The sequence below is a fragment of the Vespula vulgaris genome, chromosome 17 (genome assembly GCF_905475345.1).
Source record: "Vespula vulgaris chromosome 17, iyVesVulg1.1, whole genome shotgun sequence".
In the NCBI taxonomy this organism is placed as follows: Eukaryota; Metazoa; Arthropoda; class Insecta; order Hymenoptera; family Vespidae; genus Vespula; species Vespula vulgaris.
In genome coordinates this window covers 136,557-144,008 of record NC_066602.1, presented here as the reverse complement: position 1 = coordinate 144,008, position 7,452 = coordinate 136,557, and the positions used below count along the sequence as shown (strand labels likewise).

Genomic DNA, 7,452 nt, shown 5'->3' with positions numbered 1-7,452 from the left:
CTTCTTACATCCGACGATACGTTCTACATGGATAGCACAAATCTCCGATCATCAACCAAATTAGGATGTGAAAACGTTTTCCTTTTTAGTCTTATATTTGAGTGGTAAATCAATCAATGCTGTATTTATGGAATGGTAACATATTTTAGAGGTAAGATATAAATTTTTTATTCTAAAATGTAATATGAAATATAAAATCTGTATTATAGGTATATTTTCTAATAATTTATTGAATATTTACACAGATTTTTTGATGGCGACGATAGTATTTCTATTGGTAAGTGGGACATTAGATCTCTTAACTCTAGCTATGATGAAGGTACTCCTTTACTGCATATAAATCAAGACCAGATATAATTTTCAACTAGTATAGTGAAGAATACTGTATATATGGAAGGCAAGATATAATATGAAGCAAAGGAGTTTAATAATGATATATGAATAAAGATTACAATATTTTTTCAAGGAATTTTACGTTACATATCGTTCGTCACTTAATGTATCAGATTGTATACGCGACGGAAGAAGCCGATGATGCTCACGAATTTGTTACAAATCTTCCAAGTGATATGATACTTTAAGTTGGTGAGAGAGGCACTTAATTATCCGGTGTATGGAAACAACCTGTTGCTACTGCTTGGGCTTTACTGTAGCACTTATTTTAACATTGGATTTTAATAAACAAGGTATGAAGAAATCAGATATAAGTATCTTGTCACGAATCTTATTCAATCTTCCATACGAATTTCAACTTTTATAATATAGAATTGGATTGTGAAAACAGAAGAGTAGTTCAAGAAACAAAAGAATGAACATTGTTAGGGACTGCTCATAGATTAAATGCTCTGAAATCTTCCGATGGTGATATACTGCAATGTGATGTTGCTATAGAGGTTGGTATGATAATGGATAATCACTTTTTCGAATGCTTGATTGATATATTCATTTATTGGAAACTAGATCAGATTATAATTTCGCTAAATAGATATATGTCCGTCGAAGAAATTTAAATGGAAACAAAAGGACCGATTTTTTTTTTAGAAATTAATTTCTTCAAATAAAAGGTACATCAAAGTACGTTTTTCGTGAAATTGAATTCATCGTAATATATCGAAGTGATAAAGAACATTTTTTTATAAAGTAAAGTACATAGCAACATATACTTCTTAAATACGGATTATGTGGAAGATTATTTCGATTAACTGTAATACTACATTTGAGTAGAAATGCTACGTTTGCTTAATGTGCAGCTCATCTTCATAATATATATCGTAATGCACAGCGGTATGCGATTCACATTAAATTTTTATTACTGCATTATTGCGCAATAATAAAACGTGGGAATTCAAAGAAAATCTTTTCTCGTATTCAGTTTATTTTCGTATTATCGATTTTTTTGTTTTACGTATTTCATTCGAAGGTCGGTCAACATTTCCTATTACCTATTGGAAAGATCCGAAGAAGCCGAAAAGGATATGAGTGCGGGAAAAACGAATTTCTCGATCAATCCCTTTTAATGCCATGAGTTATTATTTTTTCGTTACTACCTTCTGAAATAACTCATATGAAATGATCCACATTGCGTGACTACGTCTTGCAACAAACGCTTCTGCCTCGTATTTCTTGATTGCTCTGTACCAAATATTAATATTGAACGAAAAGGAATTAGTTTTTTTCTTGATAATTTCTCATAATCCATGGATCCCATGCGCGTTAATATACACATTACTGATTCGTTTTTAAGAAGTGTTGGTTAATAGGGTTGTTCGTGCAAAAAATACTTTATTCCGATTTTTCCGTGTAGAATGTAGACTATATCATGGGCGAATTGATCAGTATGAGGATCCAATTATGCTTTATCATTTTCAGGGTTTTGTAGAAATCCATCGGCGGTGATGACGCTCTAAATTGTAGCTCGAATATAAAAAAAGGGCAGAAAGAAAAATACGTATGCTTATATCTTATGCGCGGACTATGAATTATATAGTATCGGTCGGCGGAATTGTATTATCTAAGATTATCAACGATTTTTAAATCATTTTTAGTACTTCTCCGCTGTACTATAAGTTGTCGATTTTTTTTCAAGCACCGTCCTCGTCGTGATGTGATCTCATACTGTGTTCATCATTTGATTGAGAATACCTAGGAAGAGCAAGAAGAAGGTAAAATATTTATGTTTGACGACGAAATTTGGAAAGACCAGAGTGACGCTGTTTTATAAAGCTTGAAAGGGTGGTAGGAGGAAATGTAATTTACTTTTTTAAAAGGATTCAAACGTGAACGGATTTAGCTATTGGATGTATGCGATCGTGCTGAAAAAAATTCGTCGAAAGGCCGTCGGACGTTCCACGGTGGCACCGGTCAAAGGGGAATTGAAATGAATCTGAGGGAGATTTATCGTACAAATTAATTTCACATACACGGACGATCAAGGGATAAACGGTTTCTGGAAGTAATAACGTTAGCAGGGGAGTACTCTTAAATTATGCGTGAAATAGAAAGTCCACGTTCGCGTCGTCGTTATTCCATCGATTTAAATTAAGTAACCATTCGATATAATTAAGAAAGGAGAAGGGTTCTATTCTACATTTAAATTTTACGTTAATATTGATACTTCGAGGAAGTAATTGCTGCGTAGCGCGAATTACCCTGTTGATACATTTTGATAGAGATTTAATGGAAGTGGATGTACGTAGTACATTCTCCCATACTGATCGTCACGTGGCTTCGTTTTAAACCCCTCGTTATTATCTCTCTCCACCTGAGGGTGCTCTGTTGAGCGCTTACCTGTACCCCAGTTCAAGTAGCCGGGATTGCGTGCGCAGTCCTGTGGACGTGTATACGTACGACTACTTTCTTGTTTTGATTAGAAAGATTCATTTGTTTTCTTCATATCACACCAAACAGACCATTGAAGGATATCATTAACTGTATTATTCAATCGTCCATCTAATAACTATTAACTTCGTCACAAAGTAAGACGGTTACTTATTTTCCAAAGCAATGGACTATTTTCTTAGTAACCCACTGATTTGGAACGTAATATACGAAATATTGGATAAGTAGAAATATAGCGAGATTATTGTTTTACATTCTCCAATAGGGATTGAATTTCTAGGAAAATGTACTCGTTTATGTAGAAGAATTAATCAGTCGTGTCACATTGCAAAAGTTTTAACCGGATGATTAAAGGATACAGCTATATAGTTAATTGTATTATACTGCTAATCATATTGTCGAATTGTCTGCTTTGTTTCACTGGAGAAAAACTAACGAAAAAAGACCTTTTTCGTTTTCGAAATAAGAGAGAAGATGTACGCAACATGCATGCAATATCGCGCCCTGGATCCCGCCAACTTGAACTACCGCACATGTAGGGAGAGAGGTAATAAATAATAGATTAATATGATAAGGCTGGACGATATGTACGAGGGAATGTATTACGTCCGTGCAGATCATTAAATCCCGATCAATACCAGTTAACAAGCTAATTCGTAGACATAGGAGATCATATATTTTTGTCAAATATCAAAATGTCGTCCTTTATAATGCCTTACGATGTCTGTGATAAATGTTGAAGCTATTTTCTTCCAACACTATCATTCGTCTCATTATGTATGAGATCTCTTCGTTTTCTCGTTGGATGACATCACTATCACTGCTATCTCTCCCGATTAATATTTATTTTTTCTAACGTATCCGTATAAATGTGTATACCTGTAATTCCCCTTCGGCATTACATATGACTCGAAACTCTTGTTTGTAAATTTTGCCATGCTCAACGAAAAAGAAATAAGTAAGTAAACGGTATGGTAGTCTCAAATTGTAGATTAGGAAATAACGAAGCGATATATACAAACTGAATATTACTATTCTGATTTCCTGAATTATTAGTCGAGGGATCTATCTGTACTACTCGATGTTTCAATACCAAGTGAGTTCAGCTTTGAAAATCTCTTAATCCCAGTTTTATCAATACTTGTTTACTTCATCAAATGTCAGCATATTTAACGAGGTCTACTCGCATACCATTGCAAACAAGTCCATCTTATCTGAGAATGTAAAACTGTCAAACTTATCTGGAAAAACTGACTGATATTCATTTCATGTATCTAGGAATTAGATTTCTTTTGCTACTTCAATAGAAAAATCCAGAGAGACCTGCATGTCTTGCAAAAAAATATGGCGATGCAATCACTCGATCTTCTGAAATAACTCACAAACTCTGTAGTTCTTTCGGAGGGGAAATACGTGAAAGAGAAGAAGATAATATTGGCAAACGAAAAAATATGACGAAAGATTTTCTTTGAGTACATGTTTTTTATTATTTCTTTGAATACATATTTTTATCATATAATATTATTGTAAAATAACGGAAATGAATTCTTCGATAACTTAAGATATATATTTTTTTACAAAAGAGAGGGTAATATTTAGAGAAAATGTTTCCAAGGAATCTGAAAGTAGATACAACTTCCGACGAAAAAATTTTTTTTCATCGGAAGATTTTACAAAAAGAATTACATAGTACGAAAAGTGTAATATCATTAATATTTGGTAATATTAGAAAACTGTTTTTAAGTATGACTAGGGATAAGAAAGAAAGAAACATTACGAATTTATAGTAGTATAGGAATTAAGGAATCATTCTATAGCAATCAATGCAATATAATGTTATTAATTACAATAACTGGAATTAATAGAAGAAATTATTTACCGTTCTAGCTAGAGATATAAAATTTAGGAAGTTTGGTCCTCTAATGGGAGGACTCGTTCAATTTAGGGAGTTAGCATTCCTTTGGTGGTTATCGAACCAGTAATATGTAAGTGGGTATCGTACGGAAAATAATCCTCACCCGTAGACATCACACATCCCAAATGATACCTTTACAAATAATTCAAACGATGGAAACAATTTCATCGTTCGCACTAGTCATTCGTTTACTCCATCAATATTTTTAAAATTTAGCCGTACTGATTAGTATAAGATTTCTTGTAAAATTTCATTTCTATATTTTGGAATGGAAAATGATTTTCTTGATTTACATCATTTTAATTGTTACTTTGTTGCGTATTGGAAAAGTTGCTTTTAAATGACATTGCCTGATTTATTTTCGGTAATTATACAATTGAAATGAACGAATGACTGAGTTAAGTCTTCACCAGTCTACGAATATTGAGTGATACACGAATTTTAGATACATTATTTTAGAGATATACGACACGAATTAAAGGTGGAAGCAATTCCAACCCCTGAAAATGACAGCAAAGAAGCTGAATTAACCGATATGTGAAATATAATACGTCCTGGGAAAATACGGTTTTTCGCGTACGCTTCGCGTGATAATTAAATATTCGACGATCCAAGTGCAACATATTTAAATTTGTTCTTTCGTTGATCCTCATCCGGTAATGTGTCCTACAAAGAGAGTATAAATGTACGACTATCAAACAAATATAATCCGGAGAACGTGTTTCTTTTTAGTCTTACATTTAATGCTAAGCTCATATTGCTGCGTATTATGATATGTATTATGGATTTGAGGTACACATTAAGCGTCGTAGTATGTGCATACAAATGTAATATTGTAGTTAACCGAAGTAAACTTCCATATAATCCGTATTTAAGGAGTAGATACCAGTACGTATTTGAATTTATAAAGAATGTTCGTTCTTTACTAATTCCATATATCACGATGAATTTAAATTCACAAAAAATTTAATTCAATGTATATTGACTTTGAAGAAATTAATTTCGATGAGAAAATTAGCTACTTTCGTTTGTGTTTAAAGTTCTTTGACATATACCTACAGAGCAAAATTATAATCCAATTTAGTTTCCAAAAATGAATGCATCAATCAAATATGTAAAATTGTGAATATTGATTATCAAACTTACCTCTATGGTAAATTTATGTTGCAATACATCGATATGGAGACATTGAAAAGTATATCATCTCTCAGTAACAAGAAACGGTGCACTTTCTTTGAATAAATTTTCCAACGACTTTTCGAACCACTCTTCTGACAATCCAATGTGCTATATAATAAGAGATGAAATTCATATAGAAAATTGGATAAAGTGCATGACAAGTTACGTATGTCCGATCTCTTCTTACCTTATTTATTGAAATCCAATATTCAGATCGATGATTGTTATAATAATGGGGTACCAATGTTGTCACGTTCTCTGCATAAATCAGATAATTATGTATATTACTATTTTGCCAATTTTAGAAGATTCTTGTCAACGTGGAAGATTTCAAATGAATTCAATTATCAATGTAACAACCTCGCCGACTTTATAAAAGCTATGTAAAAATCGTATAAATTATTATAAAATATACCTATGATACAGATTTTATATTACACATTACATTTTAGAATAAAAAATTTATATCTTGTCTCTAAAATATCCTGCTATTCCATAAATGCAGCATTGATTGATTTACCATTTAAATTTAAGACTAAAAAGGAAAACGTTTTCATATCCTAATCTGGTTGAAGGGTATTATATTATCGGGTATTTATACTTACCATGTAAGATGTATCGTCGGAAGAACAGGAGGTGCCATAGCAACTAAAAAAGTTTTATTTCGGATGTCGGATGTTTAATCTACACGTTCAGTGTAATTGAAATCGCATATTTTCCTCGGAAATATTCATATGTCACATATCCGTCAATTCGGTTTCTTTGCAGTACTTCCGGGCTGCGAGAACGGCACCCGTCTTTATTTCGTTTCGTATTCCTGTAAAATAAATCAAAACTTGTAGATTTGTTACGACTCACGATAGATATTCAATTGTTCACGTAAATTATATAGATATCAAAGATAAATGGGGTTGCGGCCTTTTAAATAATATAAAGTACCTTTTCTGAAAAGCAACAAATAATAATTGAGATGGTATTTAACAGGAAAATCGGTTTCGTTTCGATAGTAGATAATTGAAATTTTATAATAAATTATGTACTAACGACTACTGATAAATTTACCTTATATTGATGACAAAAATAACTGACTAGTGAGAACGAAGAAATTGTTTCCACCGCTTGAACTACTTGTAAAGATACCACTTGAGATGTATGATGTCTACGGATGAGGATTATTTACCGTACGACACTCACTCAGATATTTCTGGTTCGAAAACCACCGAAGGAATGATACGGAGCTATGTCATCGTTCTGCGACCTGCGCTATTCATCCCCTCCACATCGTTTTGGGAGGTTAACCGAGCGACCACGAGGGCGCTCTCTGCAAAGTGTTTTCATGCTTGATGTGGATTGATCAATTTTTCCTATTATACGGTCGAAAGATCCGAAAAGATCATAAGCTATGAGGAAATAAAATTCTTTATTGACCCCTATTAATTAGATGTATCATTATTCTTTGTCTCCTATGCTCGTCTTTCGTTCCTTTTTTCCCCTACTTTCCTGTCCTTTACAATTTAAAA

At 32.7% G+C, this 7,452-nt stretch overlaps 1 long non-coding RNA gene across 4 annotated transcripts in view; it reads right to left on the bottom strand.

Annotated features, from left to right (window-relative positions):
- Nucleotides 1-4,300: 4,300 nt before the first annotated feature.
- Nucleotides 4,301-7,452, bottom strand: part of LOC127070236 (uncharacterized) — a 29,127-nt gene continuing 25,975 nt past the window's right edge. For 3 of the 4 annotated variants that reach the window (XR_007784421.1, XR_007784420.1, XR_007784418.1), the window contains 6 exons: nt 6,995-7,253; nt 6,538-6,749; nt 6,120-6,190; nt 5,900-6,040; nt 5,492-5,808; nt 4,301-5,419 (listed from right to left, as the gene is read on the bottom strand). This is a non-coding gene — a long non-coding RNA (uncharacterized LOC127070236). The remainder of the gene's footprint in view (nt 5,420-5,491; nt 5,809-5,899; nt 6,041-6,119; nt 6,191-6,537; nt 6,750-6,994; nt 7,254-7,452) is intronic. The other variant, XR_007784419.1, reaches the window with a different exon arrangement.